Source organism: Kogia breviceps, chromosome 7, assembly GCF_026419965.1.
Source record: "Kogia breviceps isolate mKogBre1 chromosome 7, mKogBre1 haplotype 1, whole genome shotgun sequence".
NCBI classification, from domain to species: Eukaryota; Metazoa; Chordata; class Mammalia; order Artiodactyla; family Physeteridae; genus Kogia; species Kogia breviceps.
The window spans coordinates 45,911,235-45,934,070 of record NC_081316.1 but is presented as its reverse complement, the minus strand read 5'-3'; the positions used below and the strand labels follow the sequence as shown (position 1 = coordinate 45,934,070).

Sequence of the window (22,836 nt, the reverse complement as noted above, 5' to 3'; positions counted from 1 at the left end):
ATATAAATGGATAAGCAACAAAGGTATACTGTGTAGCACAGGGAATTATGTTTTAATAGCCTATAATGGAATATAAACTGCAAAAATACTGAATCACTATACTGTACACCTGAAACTATCACAACATTGTAAATCAACTACACTTCAGTTAAAAAAAGAGGAATTAACTGTATCATGAGTGCTAATGAATGATTTTAAGCAAGAATGTAACATGATCAGCTTATTTTTTTTAAATTAATCAAAATTTTTTTTAAATTAATGAAACAGTTTTGGAGGAGGTATTGGAGTGAGGCAAGAATGAAGGCAGTTTCATTGGTTAGCAGAAAGTTGTTTATTCTAGGAAATAAGCAATGAGAATTTGAATGAAGACAGTGGTAGTAGAAATAGAGAGAATGAAAGATTTTAAAAGTTAAAGATGTTCACACAAAAACCTGCACACAGATATTTGTAACATGTATCTTTTCAATCATAACTGCCTAAACTTGGAAATGACCAAGATGTTCTTTAGTAGGTGAATGCATAAGTAAACTGTGGTACATCCAGACATGGAATATTATTCAGCGCTAGAAAGAAGTGAGCTTTTCAAGTCATGAAAAGACAGAGAGGAAATTTAAATGCGTATTACTAAATAAAAGAAGACAATCTGAAAAGACTACATATGGTCTGAATTCAGCTATATGACATTCTGGAAAAGAGGAAACTAAGGACACAGTAAAAAGATCAGTGGTTGGGGACAGGGGCGGGAGGGATGAATAAGCAGAGCATAGAGGAATTTTAGGGCAGTGACTAGTCTATATGATATTATAATGGTAGGTACATGTCATTATACATTTGTCCAAACTTATAGAATGTACAACACCAGGAGTGAACCCTAATGTAAATTGTGGACTCTGGGTGATAATGGTGTGTCAATGTCAGTTTATCAGTTGTAACAAATATACCACTCTGGCGGGGGATGTTGATAATGGGGGAGGCTGTGTACACGTGGGACAGGAGTATATGGGAAATCTCTGTGTCTTCCTCTCAATTTTGTTTTGAACCTAAAACTGCTCTTAAAAAAAGTGTATTAACAAAAAAGTTGAGGAGGTAGGGAAAATAAAGGTAATGCATGCTTTATTTTGAAATGCCATGTCACATTTTGCAGACCTTTCCCTCTATCTTTCACCTGGTTCATTCATTTTTTTTCCTGATAACTCTTGGAGAAATGATTTACTGGGCAGTTACTATTTTCAGAATACTGTACTAGGTGCCATGAAATATAGAAGTAAAATGTGTAGGAAAAAAATTCAAGGCCGTCATAGTTTTGTCAGTGTGGCTAACAAACACATGTGTGTTAGAGACTCTAAATGCCTACAGTTATACCTGAAGCTGAAGCTTTGAATGGAAAGAATGAGAGGGCTTTTTTTGGTCTTTTCAGGTTCCTCATTCATATTTTGAATATATTTTGAATATATAATGATAAGATAAAGAATAATCAGAAATTCTGGAAGAAAAAAATCCATAACACCACTTCATTAACCCAAGTATTTAGTATTTTGATATACAGTAGTCTTTTTTCCCAACTGAATGTTTAGAATCCTTAAAAACCATTGTGTAGGAGAATTTGCAGCTGAAGAGCATAAGGTCATGTGTGGAAATTAAGACAGATGACCAAAGTCTTTACTCTTTTTCTTTTTTAATCTCATTAGAAAATACTTAGAAATAAATCTGACAAACATTTTCAGTTCTCTCTTTAAGAGAACTACAAGATAGGCAGAGGAACATAAAAAAGCCCTGCAAAATCATATTATAAAGAACTAAATCCTTCTCAGATTAATCTACAAATAGAATGCAATTCCCATTGAAATCCCAACTTTCCAAAATGGCTCTAAAGTTAATTTTAATAAATAAATATTAGAGAAGAGCTAAACTTTTTATTTAAAAAGAAAAGGATATGGGTAAAGACAAACTATACAATTAAAATAAAATTGCCTGATGTTGGCAGAGGAGGAGGAAGACAGATCAATGAAACTAAAAAATCCAGAAACAGAGCAATTTATGTATAAAAATTTAATACACGATGAGAGTAATATTTCAAATCAGTGAGGAAAAATGAATTAGACAAAAACTGGTTTTGTAACAATTTTATTAAAAATTTAGATTCTTACCTCATTCTATGAATCACATAGTTTTCAGATCAATCTAAGTTTTAGCTATTAAAAATTGAAATAATAGAGAATAAAATTACTGGAAGAAAATAAATGAATAGTTACATCATCAGCGAGAGGTAGACTTGTCTAAGTGTAATCTCAAAAATAGAAGCCAGTAAGCAAAGTTTGGTTGATTTTATTACATAATTATTAATATTGGTTTAATGTGTAAATGTAAAAACACTGTGAACTTTTTGGAAAGAAAAATGAGTGGTGAAAAATTGAAACATATATAGGAGGCCCTCTTATTTTTAATGTTTTCCATATAAAGAGATCTTATAAATCTACAAAAAATAATGCATACATGAACAAAGGAAAGGGAAACTCTAATTTAGAAAAAAAATCAAATAAAAGAAAATGGCCAAAAGATATCACCAGGCAATTCATAAGTTAAACTATTGGCCTATATCAGAAAAAGTTCAACTTGCAAGTAGTCAGATAGAACATTATATGAAAATATATAAAATGATGTTAAAAAAAGTGAGATTCCATATTTTTATGTATCAAATTATAAAAGATTAGAAATTAAGTAATATCTTTTATTGGCAAGGGTGCTAAAATAAGAGGGTAAATTTGATGAAACTTTCTTGAAGGCATTTTAGCAATGTACCTATTTTTTTAACTAGATATTTGCATAACTTCCAATCCAGTAATTCTGGTTTTAGGAATTTATCCCAAGGAAAGAATCATGGATATGGGCTAAAGTTGTATTACAAAGATATTGTTTATAACAAGAGAAAATAGCAAGTTGCTTAACAATATGTGTCTGGTTGTGTAAATTAAAATTGACATACTATATAACCATTATATGACCTTGTAGAAGACCGTTTATTGGCATGGGAAAAAATGTATTTTGTCATGAGAAAATGAATCACAATGTTTTATATTTCTTGTTCCCACTTCTGTGTTTAAAAATGCATATCTCCCCTAAAATGACAGGGGGAAGGTTTATAAAATAAGTAGTCTATAGTAATATTTATGTGGTAGCCTTCATGATAATGCCTTTTTCTCCTTGCATGGATATATTTTCAAAAAGTTTTTACAATACATATTCATTAATTTTGTAACAAAAAAGAAAAATCATGAAATTATTTTTTAAAAGTGTTCTTATAAGAAACACATAAAATTGGATGAGTGATTCAGGGTTAAGAATCCTGATGTACTTGTAAGAGCATTTCTGAGCCAAGGCCAAAAGAAGACTGAAAATGCTTGGCAGAAAGACTCAGCAGTTACTGAGAGAAAAGGCATTGGTTTCTGGAGCAAGTTATGGACAGGCAGGCAGAAGTCAATTTCTGCTTTCATCATCTGAGAGCTGAACTCTCACACTAGGCTCTGTGCTTGGGAAAGGCTTACTGTTTGCAGATACTGTTATGAATAAGAAGAATATATCACGTCCTGAGCTTCAGCAGAAGTGGAGTTTGTTCTATGATCTTTAAAATATTGTAGGGAATAGCAGTAGCTGAAAAAGAACTGTCACTTCAGGGTTGTAGACCAGTTATCTCTTACAAGAGACTCTGATCTGGATTCATGTTTGCTGCAGAATGTTCTGTCTTCTGGAAAAGCCACCTTGTATGTGTACAAATACAAGAGAACATAATAAGAAAATAGAAATACTTGAGAAATGGCAAAATAAACTGTTCTAAGGATTAAATTACTCTTTAGGATAATGCAAAACATTGTCTTTATATTGCAGGGAGAATTCTTTGTATATTATGTTTCTTTTGGAGAAATATTTCTTCTCTAAATGCATATTTAATTTGCAATGTGCCTTCATTTTGTGTGGACATATGTGAGCAGGGGTGTAGATGTGATTATTTTTATTTATTCATGTGTTTATTTATTTGTATGTTTGTATTTGAACAGTATTTTAGAGAAGTCAGGTATGTAGGCCAAAAATACTGCAGGGATGAATGCAGGTGAGGAAGGACCATAAAACATAACTAAACTAATTTATAGATGATCAATCAAGACTGAACTATTAAAATACTACACATGATGGAGAAATGTTAAAAATGAAAAGCATTGTCCTTTATTTTTTTTTTTTTTACTGTTTGGGAAAGTGATGTTTAAGGAAATAATCTTTTGCTTCTGTATGTATGTTACTTGAGCTTCAGTGGGATGTAGTTGTGGTGAGATTGCCCCATGGGGTCATTGCTGGACCTACTACTATGGGCACCAAGTGGCATTTGTCCTGAAGGAGGTGGATTTTCCTACTGCAAATTCTCTGGAATAGGAAATGAAGATGAAGAGGTAGCCCTCATTGTTGGTTAAAGAAGGAGCTCCTACCTTTATGACTGTCCTCTTGAACCTAGTCTAGATATTCTTGTGGGCACTTCCAATGGTGGTTGGAAGTTTTCTTTGCCACAAGAAGTCAGCCTAGGAGCTACACATGGAGGCTCCCTGCAAAAGCCCCATAAGAATAATACAGGAAGCCTAGATTCATGTAAACTAGCCAAAGTAAGGTGATTTTTAAATTTTAAACATTATAAGTTCCCTTTACTTATTCCTATCTTCAGGAAAGTTCAGATGCAGAACCTGGCTTGGGTTCTGATAAAGAGAATTAATCATATCTGTATCCATGTTTCTAAAGGAATGGACACAACAGTGACTCTACTTGAATCTCTCCTCCAGAAAAATCTGATTTAATTGGCCTGGAGCACCAGAATTTTTAAAAGTACTTCAGGTGACTCTAATGAACAGCCAACTTGAGAACTGCTTCTTTAGAGGCTAGTGTGGGAGTGGGGGCAGCAGCAGTGTTACTGAACCAGGTTTATTTACTAACGCACAGCAAACCAAACACAGAGACGCCAAGGTTTACAGCTGAGGAAGAGTTTACTCACAAGACCGCCAAGCACGGGAAAGGGAGGACAATTCTCAGATCTTCCCCCCCAAAACCAAGGGGGTTGGGATATTTATGGGATAAGCAAGATGGTCTTAGGCTTCAGGAAAGGTGATTGGAGGCAGGGAAGAGGTAAGGTAATTGGTGTTTTGAGCAGGTGCATCTGGATGACATGTTTTCATGAGTTCAAAATGGAGATGCTTACGTGATCTGAGGGTGGAGTTTTCCAGTCCTAAGAGGTCAACAGGCCATTCATCAGACACCTACAAGTCCCAGTTTTAGGGCCGGTTGTCCCAACTGGCCATAGCTCACTCACACTGGGCAGAAGCTGACTCCAGGTTCCTGTAAAACAACTGGTCTGCATGAAGCTGGGAAGGCAGTTTGCAAGTAAGGGAGTTTTACCAAGCTGTTCCCTTATCTGTTGATTGTAAGACAAGTTCAAGAATTTTTGTTACTTATTGGCTCCTGTTAACTGCGTGGAGCATGGTTTCAGCAGCAGCTCTGAGATGATTCAGTAGTTACCTCATTGTTGGCAACAGACCCCTGAGTCCAGGGAATCTATGGTTAGAAGGAAAATAGCAGTCCAGACTTACACAAGAGCAAAAGCCAGGCATTGACAGGAGTCTGCAAATGCTGTGCTTCTTGGTGTAGGGCACTTCAAGGAGAGGGGACCTGAGATTTTGCTACTATGCAAGTAAGGGCTATTGTGATCTTGGCCTTTCAGGTTATGTAATAGGCAAGAACAAATCTGACTCTATATTGGATCCGTTTCTTTTACTTTAACGTTTGCATTCTATTGCTTTTGCTACAAGTTAATCACTATAGAGAGATATTGCCTATAGCTTAAAGTATACATAATGGCCCATCTCTGGGGACCCTGCCTTCCATGCCTGAGGTTAAGCTAAAATACCTTTGTTTAGCTCACAGGAAACATCCTGACCAGGCCCATCTGTGAATGGCTGCAGGAAAGAAAAAATGAACACATCTCCTCAGGAGTCTGGCTGGAACCAGGTAACATTTGCAACAACTTATCACCTTTTTTACTTTATCTCCTCACCTCCCCTTCATTGTTCTGTAAAAGAAACTAACATCCAAAACCCAGGCAAAATGGTTCTTCGGGACACTAGTCTCCCATCTTTTTGGTCTGCTGGCTTTCTGAATAAAGTTGCTATACCTTGCCCCAACAGCTCATTTCTTTATTTATTGGCATGTTGTGCAGTGAGCAGTATGAGCTTGGACTTGGTAAGAGTTACATAACAATTCATATGAAGAATAGCCTTCAGATGGAAATATTTAAGTTCAGGGAGTTTGAAGTCACATGTCAGAAGTATTTATAACTATATTTGATAGCTATTAAAGATATTTCCCATATTTGTAATATATGAATAAGAAAGATATACAAGTCTGAGAACATTTCCAGATAAAAGGATAGTAAAGAGATGTAACAATGAAACATTACATGAGCTAATGGACTGAAAAACAAATTGCTATAAAGGCTATCATTGGGACAATTGATGAGATGTGAATATGCAAAGTGGATTAGATAATAGTATTGTATTCCTGTTAAGTTTCTTGATTTTTGTTCATTACATTCTAGTTCTGAAAAAAAATGTCCTCATTCTTAGTAAAGGCACATGAGAGTATTTAGAAGTAGGGGGCACATTGTCTCCAACTTAAGCTCATATGGTTTAAATAAATGTCATATACATACAAATATATATATAGGGAGAATGAAAAAGCAAATGGGGCAAAATGTGGCAGCTGATGAATGTGAATAATTGGTATACAAGAATTCATTTTACTATTGTTGTAACTTTTCTGTAAATTTGAAATTATATTTTTAAAAAGTTACCAAAAGAAAAAAGAATCAACATGAGAAGAATCCAAGAGAATTTGAGACAAAGAAAACATCCTTGAGATGGGAATGAGCTTGACATGTTATAGAAACTAAGAGATACCCACTATGGCTGGAGTGTGTTGATAAGGTCATAGGAAGTCAAGTGATGAGGAAGTTGATGAGGAAATAGAAGCTAGATCATGCAGTTCTCATAGGCCATGCTAAAGGGTTTGGCTTTAATTCTAATGGGAAGTCACTATAAAGTTCTGAGCAGGGATTAACAGGATACACTTTACAGGTGATTCCAGGGAATGATTCTGACTGGAGCTGCTTAAGCTACACATCAGCTTCTTAATAACTCAATCACTGTATCTACAGAAAGGAGGGAAACAAATAGGTAGGCTTCTTTGGGCCTCTTGCCAGGTGAATGAGGATGCGGAAAAAATCCACATGGACCCTATGGAATAGCCAAAAATAATAACTGTCACAGCCCACACCTAGCCATGCCTGCGCTGCCTAGCACACCACAGGTCCTGACTCCCACAGCCAACCTTCATTTCACGCTCACAGTTCTAGAAGCATCCCAAATCACATTACAAATTATCCCATATTGAAGACCAGGAACAATAGCAAAATCTCACACCTAAACCCTCTTTAAAGGGAGATAACGCACCCAGTCTCTCTATTCTGTTCCACATCCAGCATTTTGGGTGGTATTTATTTCACCGGTCAGGTTTGAATGTGGCTTTTCTTGATCCTGCAATTGAGGCTAAATGACAAACTTAATATTGGAAGGGAAATGGACAGTTGTTCAGCAACTTAGATACAGAGGCTTCCTCCTCCTTCCCTAGAAGGAATGGCTGTGCCTGGACACACAGTAACAGAGAGCCCCTTCTAATGCACCAGCAGCAGCTACTACTTACAGGTAATGAGGTGATGGCAGCTGGCATTCTCAGACAACTCTTCTCAGCTGTGTTGGCATTTATACTCAAACTCTTTGGTGCCTAAATCCTTTCTATTTGTATCCCTTAACCCAACCTTATCATGACTGCATTTTAAGGGAGTCAAGAGGCAGGATTCTGGTATAGGGAAGAACAAATCTGACTCCATATTAGATCTGTTTCTTTTACTTTAAACTTTGTATTCTATTGCTTTCGCTTTAAGAATGTTGCCTACAGCCTAAAATATATGACAGTCCACTTTCAAGGCTCTGACTTTTAAGGTTATAACACTTTTCCATTCACAAAGAGATAAAATGTTGCAGAGCAGAGAATAACATTTGTCTTGCTGGAGGTTTACAGGAACATCATGACCTGACCTACATGGACAGTTGCAAGAACAAAGGATTCTGGCACCAAGACGTTTGCAACAACTGACCACACCCCTCCCCTTTTTAGTATAAAAGGAGCCTGAATTCTCACTTTGATAAGATGGTTCTCTAGGACCATCTTCTCAGATTTCCGGCTTTCTGAATAAAGTCGTTATACCTTGTCCCAACACCTCATTTCCTGATTTATTGGCCTGTTGTGTGCTGAGCAGAATGAGTTTGGACTCGGTAACAATCCATCCCCGGCAGACAGGAACCTGTGGTGTGTCAAGGAGTATGCTGAGCTGATTTTTGCAGACTTCTCTTTGTGATGATGAGAGGAAGCAGGCTCTAGGCCTCTTAATTCTAATTCTTGATTTCTATGTTTTTCCAGTAAATCCAGTTCCTTATAGTCTTACACATGACACTGTGGAATTTGTCTTCATCCACCTTTAACTATAATTTAAAAATTCCTATTTCATAGAAGGAAATGAATACAGTGAAGTTGCTGTCCTGTTATATGTATTACATCTGCTAGATAGATATCTGAAAGATCTCCCTCCTCTGCTAGAAGGCTGATTTCCTCCAGGGGACAGACTAATTTTTTCAGGTTCTTGCAAGCAGTATCTCCCTGGTTCATCATCTCAATGGCTATCTTTGAGAGTGGCATAGATGAGGATTCCCCTTCTGAGGTATAAAGACCTCTCTATATTTTTTCTCCTGGCATACAGTCCTATTCTGATCACAGAACATGACCTCTCTAAAGGAAACAAATATATCTTGGGTATAACTGCACACCTGGTAACCAAGCAGGACTCTATAGGGCCTTCCCGGGACAGGCTACTCCCCCACAATGTCCTCCACCTGCCTCTTGTTAGCAGAAAAGCTTTAGTCTCCCAGGCTTCCCCTAAGCCACAAAAGGCTGGCTCAAGAATTAAATATTGAAAGAATGTGAACGTGTAGTAACAAAAAAAATAGCAGTTGGGCCAGGAGAACAAGGAAAAATTTGAACAGTAAATCAGCCACATGGCTGTCACAGAATCTTTAATTCCTCCCTGAAGGACATAGATAATAGTGTCTGATTCACATTCCAGAGTTGTTTCACAGATACTAAAACCCCCACCAGATAGCAGAAGATAACTTCATGATGACCATGAGCACGTAGCCCCCAGATTGGCTAGAGACTGAGGATTGATGATACTAACCCCTGTGACACCACCCTATTACCTCACCCTCAACCAATCAGAGAATTGTGCACGAGCTGATCACACACACCCTGTGATTCTCTCCCTCACCTTGTCTATAAAAATTCTTCCCTGAAATCCATTGGAGAGTTTGGGATCTTTTGAGCATTAGCCATCTATACTCTTTGCTTGGCACCTGCAATAAATGCTACAGTTTACTTCACCACAACCCGGTGTCAGTAGATTGGCTTTATTGTGCATGTGGGAGTGTCCCCAAGTTTGGTTTGGTAACAATCTTAGCCTACCGCATTTCCCCTTTCTATTCCCGGTTACAGAGTTGGGCATGTGCTGCTAAACCAGGGCTGTCAGACTCCTCCTCAGAACCTCTTCAGAAGTTTTGCAGATACTCTCATACAACAGGAGCTGTTAGGCTGGTAGTTTGCCAGGAGTGGGGTGCTGGAGAGAGTCTGAGGGACAGAGCTCAGGCTCTTCATCTAGCTGCGCCTCAAGCTAGTGTAACCTCTGGATTGTTCAGCTAAGTGGCCTAAAAATACCTTTTTATTGCTTAAGTGATTGTCACTTGCAGTCAACAGTCCGCCTAATTTCATCAGTGCTTCACTGCTTTAGCTGCACGCTTTGTTTGTTGGAAAGTTTATAAAAGAGTGGGAATTGCTTTAGGAGTTGAGCCATCACAGGACCTTTTCAGCCAGGTTTGGGTTTTCCCTGGCAATTAAACTCCATTAACATCCTGGCTGGTGGGTTAGACTCTGAGGAGCCTCATTAGCTTATAGCAAATGCCAGAAATCTTGTTGAATCATGATCCCAGAATCTGGACTCTGCTTTTGAGGTTTCTTTTTCTTAGCAACAGGAGTCATCTCTCCCTAAAGCTCTAGGCCTCAGTTGAATACTTTTGTTTTTGTCCCTGCCTTTAAAACAATAAGACATAAGGGGACATAGAGATTTTATTTATATGAGTATTATTTTAATAATATTTGTATTAAATATGAAAGGAGAGGATTTTTCCTTTCATATTAGTAAAGTCCCTATTAGTAAAAACTTTAATTAAAAATTTTGAGTATATTAAATAATTCTTTTAGTATATATACATTGGTTTAGCTGTTCCATGAAAGCCAACAATTTATAGTTGAAATGCCTTGAATTTAAAAAAACCCTTGATTCTGACTAAAATTCTCTAATCAGACATTAGAATTTCTTTTACATTTATTAACCATGATGTTATATTTTTTACAGCCTTTTACCTTTGAGTTCTGAAGAGGCTTTTAAAATATTTCAATGTATAAATGGATTGTATGTAGAAATGTAGAGATTGTTGATAATATGATTTAATAATAACTTATTTTTAATTAAAAAATTTAACATCTTTATTGGAGTATAATTGCTTTACAATGGTGTGTTAGATTCTGCTTTATAACAAAGTGAATCAGCTATACATATACATATATCTCCATATGTCCTCCTTCTTGGGTCTCCCTCCCATGGTAGGAACTTCATTAGGAAGGAAGAAAAATGGGGCAATAGTTTGAATAAGCAAGATCAATTAGAGATAAACTGTTGAGAGATAGACTAAATTATTCACAGATCATTTCATATTCATTAAATTGTAACATACTTACTAAAATCATTTTCAGAAATGCTTTCTTTGCTAGTTGATTCTGTATAAATTTCATAGTGAAACTTGGGTCATATGATTAGTATTTAGCAGCAACAGAAGTAAGACAGCTTGCTTTAAGAAATGCCAAAATATTAAATATAAATATCTGATAGAGGAAAAAAATGAAAGAAAGAATCTAGGTGAGCAAGGATTTTTTTCAATCAATTAATCACATCTTAAATAGTTCTACTAGTGATTTATTTTCCAAAATGTGCTTTTAGCAATTGTATTAGTTTTCTATCTCTGTGTAACAAATTACCATAAGTTCAGCTGCTGAAAGCAACCCCCATTTATCAGTTCACAGTTCTGTGGGTCAAAAGTCTGGTATGTCATGGTGGCATCCTTTGCTCTGGGTCTCACAGGTTGAAATCAGAGTGCTGGCGAGGTTGGGTTACTTTCTGGAGGATCTGGGTATGAACTCAGGTTATTGGAAGACTTCAGTTCCTTGTGGTTATAGGACTGAGGTCCTGTTTTCTTTCTTCTTTTTAAAAATATTTATTTATTTATTTGGCTGAGGTTTTAGTTGTGGCATGCGAGATCTTTGTTGCAGCACGCCGGGTCTAGTTCCCTGACCAGGGATCGAACCTGGGCCCCCTGCTTGGGAGAAGGGATTCTTAAACATCGGACCATCAGGGAAGTCCCTGAGGTCCTGTTTTCTTTATTGGCTATCAGCTGGGGACTGCTCTTGGCACCTAGATGCCACCTGTATTCCTTGCCGCTTGGCTTCCTCCATCTTCAAAGTGAGCAACAAAGAATCTCTGTTGTACTGAACCGCCTCATACTTTGAATTTCTTTCACCAGGAGGGACAAGTTCCTTTTAAGACCTAGGTCAGAGCCACTGAAGGCCCACTGAAGATAATTTCTGTCTTAAGGTCAACTGATTTGGGACTTTTTTTTTTATATCTATATAATCCTCCACAGCAGCATCAGATTAGTGTTTGACTGAATCACTGGGAGGAAGTTTGTATACACCAGGGGTGGGAATTTTTTGGGAACCATTTCAGAATTCTGCCTATTAAAGCTGTGAAAAGCACCATGCTTAGATTTTTAAAAGTCCACATAAAAATATGATGCCTAATCCAAAATGACAGGTTACTTAGAAGACTTGAAAGCTGTTTTAAGAGGGAGTTAGACCCCTCTAATTCAAATTCTGATATTTTTCTGGTCTCCTAGCCTGTCAAACCCCAAACGCAAAGTAATGACACTAATCTGTGTAGACTTCAGTTCCTTTCCCACCAAGACACAAGCCTTGGGGTCCTCCTTCCAGCAAGACAGTCCCTGTAATATCATCTGCATGTTGCAATTTCTCCTGTCAGCCATCAGCATTGCAGGCACAGTGCACTTTGGATGTTTATGAAAAGGAAATTTGGGAGCCTATAAGCACATGCCTAGACTGGAGAAGGGGAGGGAGCTCACCTGTGTTTTCTGACCTCACATATGGCTTTGTCTCCTCCTAGGGAAATGCCAGTCATAGGATAGCAGCATTCCCGTAAGCCCCCTTTTATCTCCATGTCCTCCTCCTCAAAGGCAGAAAGGCAGTCCTTAAGGCCCAGCTATACTCTGAATCAATTCCCTTTACCTCTCCTGAGGCTAAGCTGCAAAAACACAGCTCATATTCTGCCAGCTACTTTATCTCTTTTTCTCATTTCAAACTTCAATATATTCTTTTAAAAAAGAATCATACCAAAACCTTCCCCAAAGCCAAATGGCATAAGTAGCTGTGCTTCCTGGACCACAGTGTTCTAGTGAAGTTTCATGATGTTGTCCTCTATCTTTAAGGAAATGTTAAATCACGTGCCATACACTGCTTAAAAAATAGGGTAGTGTGTAAAACTGCCATATTTCTACTTAGCTGTCATCCCAGTATGGAATCACCTTGTGCCCAGAGATTCATTCATTTTAGAATCAAGCTCATTAGTTGTCATTGCTTTATTATGGGTTTTCTGCCTCAGTGGTGAGTTAGGGACTGCTGCATTTTAGAGGTTACCCTGATTCGCCCTTGGTGTATCAGTTCCAGCTATTTGTCCCTGAGTCACCAGATCTCAAGTCTATAAAGCGTGCCTTAACCAGCAAAGCTGTATGGGGAGTGGTTATTTGTGAGGGTTCCAGTGCCAGATGTTCTGGCTTCAAATCCCAGTTCGTCTGCTTACTAACTAAAGTCATTTAATGTTTCTGTGCTTTAGTTTCCTATCTTACTAGTGGGACTCTTAGTATGACTAGTGGGTAATAAGTGCTTACTATGTTAGATATTATTTTATGTACCCCAACCTCCTGCATTGAGGGCTAAGCCTGTTGACACACTTCTTATCCTTTGGCTCAAGAACTGGCAAAACTGGGTTCATAGATGAGGCTTCTCTTACTTTCAAAGTATGTCCAGAATCTAACCACCTCTCCTCCTCATCACCACCATGACCATCATCACCACCACGACCATCACCACCACCACCACCATCACCAACAACATCTATCACCACCACCACCACCACCATCACCACCACCACCATCATCGCCACCACCAATAACAATAACATCACTATCACCACCACCATCAGCATCACCACCACCACCACCAACAACAATAACATCACTATCACCACCACCACTATCACCATCACCACCAACACCACCACCGTCACCATCACCACCTCTACCACCATCACCACAACCACAAACAACATCACCACCACCACCATCATCACCACAACCACCACCACCACCACCACCACTACCACCAACATCACCACCACCACCACTGCCTCTGCCATGCTCTCCCCCACCAATCTGCCATGCATAATTGCAATGGCCTCCTAACTGGCCTCCCTGTTTCTATCCTTGCTGCCCTACAATCTGTCCTTTATATAACAGCTAGGATGATCCTTTAAAAATATGAGTCTGGTCATTGTCATTCCTCAGTTCAGAATCCTGAAATGATTTTCCATTTTATTCAGTGTAAAAAATGAAAACTCTTACAGTGGCCAGAGGTCCTTCTTTATCTGGTGCCCCATTAACTCTCTGACTTTTCTGTCACTCGCTGGACTCCTGCCATGTTGGTCTCTTTGCTGTTCCTTAAACATGCCCAGGACTGCTTTCACCCCAAGTTCTTTGCAAGTGTTGTTTCCTATGTCTGAAATACTCTTCCTCAGATGTCTATCTTATATGTCTTTGATTATGTATCTCTTTCCCAGAGAGGTTCACCTTGACCCTCTCCTCTCATGCTCTTGATCTCCCTTACCTTGTGCTGCCTTTTCTTTTTTCATAGTCCATATCATAATTTCTACACATTACATACTTTACTTATTTAATATGGCTACCAGTTTCTGTTTCCCTATGCTAGCGTATTAGTACTATGGTGGGGATATTTGTCTATTTTGTTCTGTGATGTATCCCAAATGCCTAGAACAGTGCCTGACACATAGTAGGGGCTCAATAAGTACAGTTGACACTTGAACATCATGCAGGGGTGGGGTTGGGGTGATGAAACTTCTTGTCAGCTCCATAATTGCCAAAACTCAGGTGTGTCTATGAGGCAAACTTTAATAATCTCCACAGTTCAGGAAGGTGGGGAAAGGGAAGAGGCCGGGACTGAAGGTTGATCAGTGATCTGAATTATAGTTTCCACCTAAGAAGTCACGGTAGACAGGTCTCATTTGGGCTTTGAATTCCTATAGACATGGATTTGAGTCCCACCTCTGTCATTTTGTAGCTCTGTGGCCTTGTTTAGGGTGTTTTACACCTGAAGGCTTCAACTTTCTCTGCTGCAAAGTAGAAAAAAATAATAATTGACCTAGTAATATTACCCTAAATATTTGGTGAAAGTAAATGTTTAATAAACAATAGACATTGTTGCTTTGTTATTGTTGTTGAATGTACATGGGTAACTTAGGCTTGATTTAGATTTAGGTTAATGTTTATACCTGCCATAGGCTGAATTATGTCTCCCTGCCCCCAATTCATACATTAAAGTCCTAACCCCCATTGTGACTGTTTGGTGATAGGGCTTATAAGGAGGTAATAAAGGTTAAATGAAGTCATGAGGATGGGGTCCTGACCTGATTGGATTAGTGCCAGAAACCAAAAAGGCTCCACCCTGATCTTGAACTTCCCAGCCTCCAGCCCTGTGAGAAATACATTCCTGTTGTTTAAGGCATCAAGTCTGTGGAATTCTGCTATAGCAGCCCAAGGTGACTTAGACAATATCCAATGGTATTTCATAGAGTGAGGTTTTAGGCGAAACTTCAGTTTGTAGGCAGCATCTGGGAGAACACTGGGCAGGTTCCAAATCCTGGTGATAGGGTATTCTCAAGGCCTGTGCCTTGTAAGGACTCCTGCAAGCAGGCTGGGATTCCAGGAACAACTCCTGCTTCAGCAGAAAATTGGACTGCTGCTCATGATTTGAGGTGGAAGAATGACAATGGATGGGCACATAGCCAGTGAGAGCCCAACTCTTCCACACTCAGACTTGTGCCAGATTCCAGATGTTACTTCTTTCTCTGCTCATGTCTTCTTGATGAATCAGACAAAACTGAGCCTAAAGGTGAAGGGCACTAGTGCCCAGAGCTGGTCAAGGAAAGTGAAGGTTGTTAGATCATCTTTGGCTCTAAAGTGTTCACCCTCACTAGACCTTACAGAGCTTTCAAAGGTAAAACCTAACACCACTGAACATTAAAATGTGGATTGTTTTATAATTATAGGTGTATGTTTGTTATCATTTAAAAATATTTCATATATAATTAATAGAACTGAAAGTGGGTGTCTAGCTATATCTAATGGACTAAATTCTCTAAAATATCACTGAGAGACTGGTATAAGAGTTTTTATGATTACTTCCTGGGCAGTCTTACTTAGCAATTGTCCTTTACTCGAGGTCTGGGTTGTAGTTCTCAATATGTCTTCATTTTTACTGTCAGTGTTATTGATTGCTTAGCATTGATAATATTTCCTGCAGCTTGAGAGCTTTATCCTCCAAATTGGATATTGTCATTTCCCTTGCTTGGGTAGCTAGAATATCTGAGTTTGCCCTGATTAGAATGGACTGTTCTGGGCTGACAAAGAGCCCTATAAGCTAAGTCATGATAGGCATAAGGAGTAAACTTTAGTATTCTCAAGAGTCAGTACTTTTCCATTTGGTTTATGACAATTCAGAAAGTTCCACAAAACCTTTTAAAGAAATAATTCTGTCATATAGAGTGAAATAAGCCAGAAAGAGAAAAACAAATACCATATGCTAACACATATATATGGAATCTAAAAAAAAAAAAGGTTATGAAGCACCTAGGGGCAGGACAGGAATAAAAATGCAGACGTAGAGAATGGACTTGAGGACACAGGGAGAGGGAAGGCTAAGCTGGGAGGAAGTGAGAGAGTGGCATGGACAGATATACGCTACCAAATGTAAAACAGATAGCTAGTGGGAAACAGCCGCATAGCACAGGAAGATCAGCTCGGTGCTTTGTGACCGCCCAGAGGGGTGGGATAGGGAGGGTGAGAGGGAGACCCAAGAGGCAGGAGATATGGGGATATATGTATGTGTATAGCTGATTCACGTTGTTATAAAGCAGAAACTAACACACCATTGTAAAACAATTATACTCCAATAAAGATGTTAAAAAAAAATCAGTGGCGGCATTAGATTCTCATAGGAGCGCGAACCCTACTGAACTGCATATGCGGGCAATCTAGGTTGCACGCTCCTTATGAGAATCTAATGCCTGATGATCGGAGGTGGAGCTGAGGCGGTGATGCTAGCGCTGGGGAGTGGCTGCAAACACAAATTATCATTAGCAGAGAGGTTTGACTGCACAGAGACCATAATAAATCAATTGCTTGCAGACTCATATCAAAACCCTGTCAGTGACAGGCAAGTGACAATTAAGCCGCATCTTATGGAGTAGACTGGATATAAGCAACACACTTTGGGTGTCACTGTCTCCCATCACCCCAAGATGGGACCACCTAGTTGCAGGAAAACAAGCTCAGGGCTCCCACTGATCCTGCATTATGGTGAGTTGTATAATTATTTCATTATATATTACAATATAATAATAGAAATGAAGTACACAATAAATGTAAAAAACAAAAAAGAAATAATTCTGAAAATTCAAAATATAAAACACACACTCAAACACATTTACTACAACATGAAGATTCACTTAAACCCATTCTGGTCAATATCCTTTTATGTAGATTTAAACTCTCCAACCACATTCAATAAAAATAGTTTAATAAAAATAAGTCATATTGTGAAGCACGGAGGAGTATCAGGATGAAGAAAGCATAGTCCTCTGCTCTTGGCTTAGTACACATGAGAGGCAAGTTGGATAACAAATATAACGCAGTGTGAAATCTGGTAAGGGAGTCAGATATTCACGGGGTGCTACAGGGTCAAAAAGGAGTGCTACTGAATGTAACTGGGAGGTGTCATGGACATTTTCTTAAATGTGTGATATTTAACTTTACTGTAGAAGGATAAATGGAAATGATCCAAGTGGGTGGGGAAAGACCAGAAGAAGAGTAAGACACTGCAGACAGAAGGAACAGCGTGTTCCAAGTTCTGAAAAAGCAGGTATATTTGAAGGAATTTTATGGATATTATGAGAGTAAAATGAGGCCAGACCACAAAAATCATATTTTAGTACATTTGGATGAGGAGGAATGATGTGTTCATAAAAAAATGAAGTGTTGCGATTATTTTTGTACCTTAGCAATTTCACTGAAGGATAATAATAATATCTACCTATCTTTTTGTATTTAATCCTCATCATAATCTTGTGTCCAGGTGAGTATTTGTAATATATTGGACTCTACCAAAAAAATAGTGCTTTTGTGAGCTCCCCTTATTTATACTTCTTAAATTTTATCTATATTCAATTTTTAATTATTCACTGTAGCTAACAGTGGCAGAATAGATGTCATACTAACTTAAATAACTGTCCCTTTTATCCATTTATTAGCCTGAATTTTACTGGTTAAATGGAACATGTTCCAAAGATTACGTGGCTACTGAGGACTGAAACTAGCAATATTTCTTGTCTCAATGCTGAACAATACTGGGATTAGACATTGTTTCTTGTCCTTATGTTAATCAGTGCTGGGACCAGGTAAAAATAATCTAATTATCTGCTTCAAGAAATGCTTGCTCATGAAAGAAAGGAAAAATTAATCAAAGAAAAAGACAAGTAAATCATTGAAACAGCTTATTCATCAGGGCTAATAGCTTGCTCATCACGACTAGCTTCAAGACCCCTACTTCAATGTGTCTACCAATCCAGAGCTATTTTGATAATAATAATAATAATGATAAAACTTTGACCAGTTTCAACCAGTTTCCCACTTGCAAGACCACCTTAAACATACTCAGCCAAGACCCTGAAGCTCTACCAACACTCTGCCCTAATTTCTCATTTTGAGACTATTTAAAGATTCTATCAAGGTGATGTTCTCTGTTATTGGTCCACAGATTTTATTGGGAGGAAATGACAGTCGATACTATTCTGCTATAAATTAGCTTTGACATCCTACTGTTAGAATATTATTTCCTCTATGGCATTCTGATAAAATTACTGCAGCAACATTGCTTATAGGTTAGTATTTGAAGACTTGATGAGAGATGCTGGATAGATGAGAGCATAAATTAACTAAGTCATTTACTTTTTGCAGACACAATTTTATGAAATAAAGTGGGATAGCTGGTGGCAGAGAGAGAGATTTTGAGTGGTGGTGGGAGGGAAGTTTCATCCATCTGCCTAAGTAAAGAGTTCATTCTCTGAACTATGCTAAGCACTCCTGTGTTTCTGAAAAGGAACAGCAGAAATTGTTTACATAAGGTTGATCAATACTTCTTTATGGCTCCTTATTGCTCTCATGATAAGTCCAACTTACAGCTTTGGATGCCCTTTATAATTTGGCTTATTCCTCCATTTATCTTATGCTTCCCGGCCCCTGCAACCCCCTCCCCCCAAAGCTGATATTCTTCTATCCACACAGATCCATTTGCAAACACACTGGGTACTTGATTGTCTCTGGACCTCTGCACATGCTGTTCCCTCTGATTAACAAGGTTTGTCCACATTTAACCAGTTAACCCCCCACACTCCTTTTCTGTCTCAGCTCAGTTTTTACATGTTCTGGGGATTGTTTTCTGAACTTCTAAGATTGTACTAGGTTCCCCTTTTATATAATCTCATAGTGTTCTGTGATTTCCCTGTTCTAGTACTTATCATACTGTATTATAATTAGAGTTTACCTGGCTGTCTCTCATCTACTCCTTATAGGAAGCTCCTTGTGAGAGAGGTTATATATTATATGTTTTTAATGTATTCCCCATTTAGTGTACTGCATAACAGATACTTAATAAATAGTTGCTGCATAAATGAATGAACACTGCTCTGCTTCCTTCGATGATCTGAAATTCTACTTTCTCTCATTTCTCTCCTGTGTTGGTCTCAAGCCCATTTCCTATTGGACACTATGCCTGACCTGAAACTTTTCAAGGTTTATTTCACATGTTGATTTTGCTGTAGTGAAGCACAGTTTTTCTTCCCTTCATTGATTTTATGTACCAGAGGGATACTTGAATTCCAGCTGGTCGTAGGACGTGAAACAGGAGCTAAATAGCAAATTTTAAAGCTGCAGACACTGCTACCTATCGATTTCATGTGCCCTCCTTTCTTTGTTTTTTTTTTTCTTTTTTTTTTTTTTGCGGTATGCAGGCCTCTCACTGTTGTGGCCTCTCCCCGTTGCCCTCCTTTCTTTAATGTTTGTTCCCTTGTTATACACATTTCACTTTAACACACTGGAATCTCTTTCTCCTGAATATGCAAGCTTCTGTCTTCCTTCCATGCAGGAGCTCAATCCTTAGGAGGCAACATTGTCCCAGCAACCTTGCTTCCTGACATCAGCACTAGTCCTTTTGTCTCCCATCTTGTGCTCTCTACCACTGCTCTCTCACCCTTCTCCCTTCCATCCAAGGGGCTCCTTTCCTTTAAATTATTGTGATTGCCTGAATTTCTCCAAGCCATCAGTGCCATTGAGGCATGTTCCTCTGTGTTTCTAGAGCATCAGTAAGTCTACGTTAGAGCCTAACACAGGGTATGAGGGAAGCTGAACAGACCTGATATTATGGGGCAGGATCAATACCTAAGCTGCCACTCATCTTGTGATGACTGCATGTAGCAATGTCATCCTGATGAAGAAGTACGCAGATGTTGAGGTTTGAGGGGTACCAAGAAGTCCACTCACCTCCAAATATCTTATTTACCAGCTGTCAGAATTCCTAATGATCACTGTTCAAAGGCCATCATTTATTTAAAAAAAAAAATCTTCCAAAAAATGTAAATATCACAGAAAGATAACACAACTTCATATTTATGGTGCCCACTGTAACTTTAGTGGAATTAACTTTATAAAAGTGAAAGAGTCTAGATGTCAGATCCAGCTTTGAGGAACTGAACCATAGATCAGAGCTCTGGAGAAGAGATAGGTATTCAAAGAAAAATTTCAGATACTTTGATGCAGGTGCACTGCAATTTATAATGGCTCAGTCCCATTCCCCATTCAGGACCTCAGACCTCTCTTAGAGGTTCTCTTCTTTCCTCTAGTGTCTGTAGGAGATTCTTTAGAAGTTTCTGTATCAGTTCCTTTTCTATCAGTTCTATCATTTCTTTGACTCCTGGGTTGCCTGGCTTTGGAATCCTCGTCTCCACTCTGTCCAAGGCTACAGCTGATGTGTCTGCGGACTGCTTCCTGCAGTCCTGGGAACTCTGACTTACGTTGTATTTATGCTCTTAGCACTATGGTGCAGCACAGTGAAGGCAAGGGTTTAACATTTGATGAGGCTTTAGAAACAGTTGTGGGATAAAGAAGGAAACGGCAACCCAGGGAGCAACTTTTTTTTTTTAACGTCTTTATTGGAATATAATTGCTTTACAATGGTGGGTTAGCTTCTGCTTTATAACAAACTGAATCAGCTATACATATACATATATCCCCATATCCCTTCCCTCTTGCATCTCCCTCAGGGAGCAACTTTTAATTGCTAAAATGTGGCCACTCTTCAAATGCCCAGACTCGGCAGCATCCTTGTTGGTTCCTGTGTCACATATTCCTAGTGTCTATCATATTTGTTTCTCCTCTCCTTTTGGGCCCTCAGAATACACTTTTAGACCCCTGGCATTTGGGTGAGGCCACAAGATTAGTTCTGGTAGATGGCTTGTGTATGGAAGCAGGGTCACCTCAGGGTGTGGGGGAGGTCCCAGGCAAAATATATTTGGCGAGGTCCCTGCCTATATAAACAATGTGATCCAAACATATATTACATAATTTGTGGGTCATGTGAGGCATAGTTATAAATGAAGATTTAGAAAGGTGGTTACAGAAGCAATACTTAGGTATTTGATTATTGTCCAAACAGTGCAAATAAAGATTTTTTTTTGTAGTCTCCAGGCACCATCTGTTTCCATTCAGGATCAAGAACTATCTTTTTGACTTCTTTATTACCAAATCACCATTTCTGGCTAATTTCATATCTCTCACTGGGAGAAAAAGATGGCACCATTGTTATTACTCACAATGCCATGGCTCTTTGGAACCTATTTGTCTTGAATCAATATAGATCTTCTTGCTTCTGTGGTTCTCTAATTCCATGTGTTTCGTGCTGGTTACAACATCTTTCCTGACACTGCATTATCCATCCTGCCATTCCTGAATACTGGCTTCCAATGATTCTCTAAAAGGTTGTTGCTATGCGTTTTTGGATGATGACCACACATGCAAGTCTTATCTGTGTGTGAAGGAAAATGTGAATGATAATTCATTTTTGGTCAAGTTATATGTACTGTTTAAAATTTTACAGTGGAAGTAGATTATAGCACATCTTTCAGCCACATCTCCTCTTCAACTTTTAAGGCTGTACTCCCTGCATTTCTAGAATGTGATCTCTTTCAATGTTGACTGTATCCCTGAATTCCACGTACTGACATCAGCAGGGAGGATAGGCCCCTGGGCAGAGTGAGAGGAGCGGTCCCATTCACACAGGGAATGTCTGGTACTGCTTCAGACAGACTTAGAAGAATATGACATCACTGCAATAATTGGAGGCAAGAGAAAACATCATTTGGAAAAGCCCATTGACATCAACCAGCAGTGGTCTAAAATTTTACCCTTGAAAAAGATAGGCAATCCCCTCTCTCCCCAGGACTCTCTGTCATGTGATGCAGAGCCTTCAGAAGGGATTGTATCTATGTTGCATGTCAGCAGTGGGGGATACAGAGTAAAGAATGCCTGCCGTCACCCTTGGGTGCTGTAGACTGGAGATGATATTGTGAGTTGAACACAGAGAGGTGAGAGCTGACCTAGGGGCCCAAACGTGCTTTAAGCCCAAGGGATGGCAGGGGAAACAGATAGTACCTTAGAACATATTTTGTGTCCAATGTGAGTGAGAATCACCCCAAGTGAACATGTCATTACCATTCTGGCTGCCTGATCCTGTGTAATCCTACAAAAGAAATATAATGCTGGCCTGCAGGAGCAATCTGCTTTACCAGGCTGCCCTCCTAGAGCCAGAGCCAGACACATGGTACCAGGATGCCTCCATGGGCACAAGTCTCAGGGCTCCTTGGGGCATCTAGTTGACTCCATGCATGGGATACAGGGTCAGAGGGTTCCAAGGGGAGAAATGAGGGCTGGGGCCCTTGCAGGTCCTGTTCTGGGTTGGGGAACTCCTCCTGGACTTCACTGCCAGCCCTAACCAAGTCCCAGGCACTGACATGGCACTCCAAATTTCAGAGCTCCCTAAGGTGTGGCCCAGGTCAAA

At 38.9% G+C, this 22,836-nt stretch overlaps 1 long non-coding RNA gene across 1 annotated transcript in view; it reads left to right on the top strand.

Annotated features, from left to right (window-relative positions):
• The first annotated feature begins 5,948 nt into the window (after positions 1-5,948).
• The window catches only part of LOC136794575 (uncharacterized), a 227,835-nt gene continuing 210,947 nt past the window's right edge, over positions 5,949-22,836 (top strand). Inside the window, exon 1 of the long non-coding RNA XR_010841562.1 lies at positions 5,949-6,039. This is a non-coding gene — a long non-coding RNA (uncharacterized lncRNA). The remainder of the gene's footprint in view (positions 6,040-22,836) is intronic.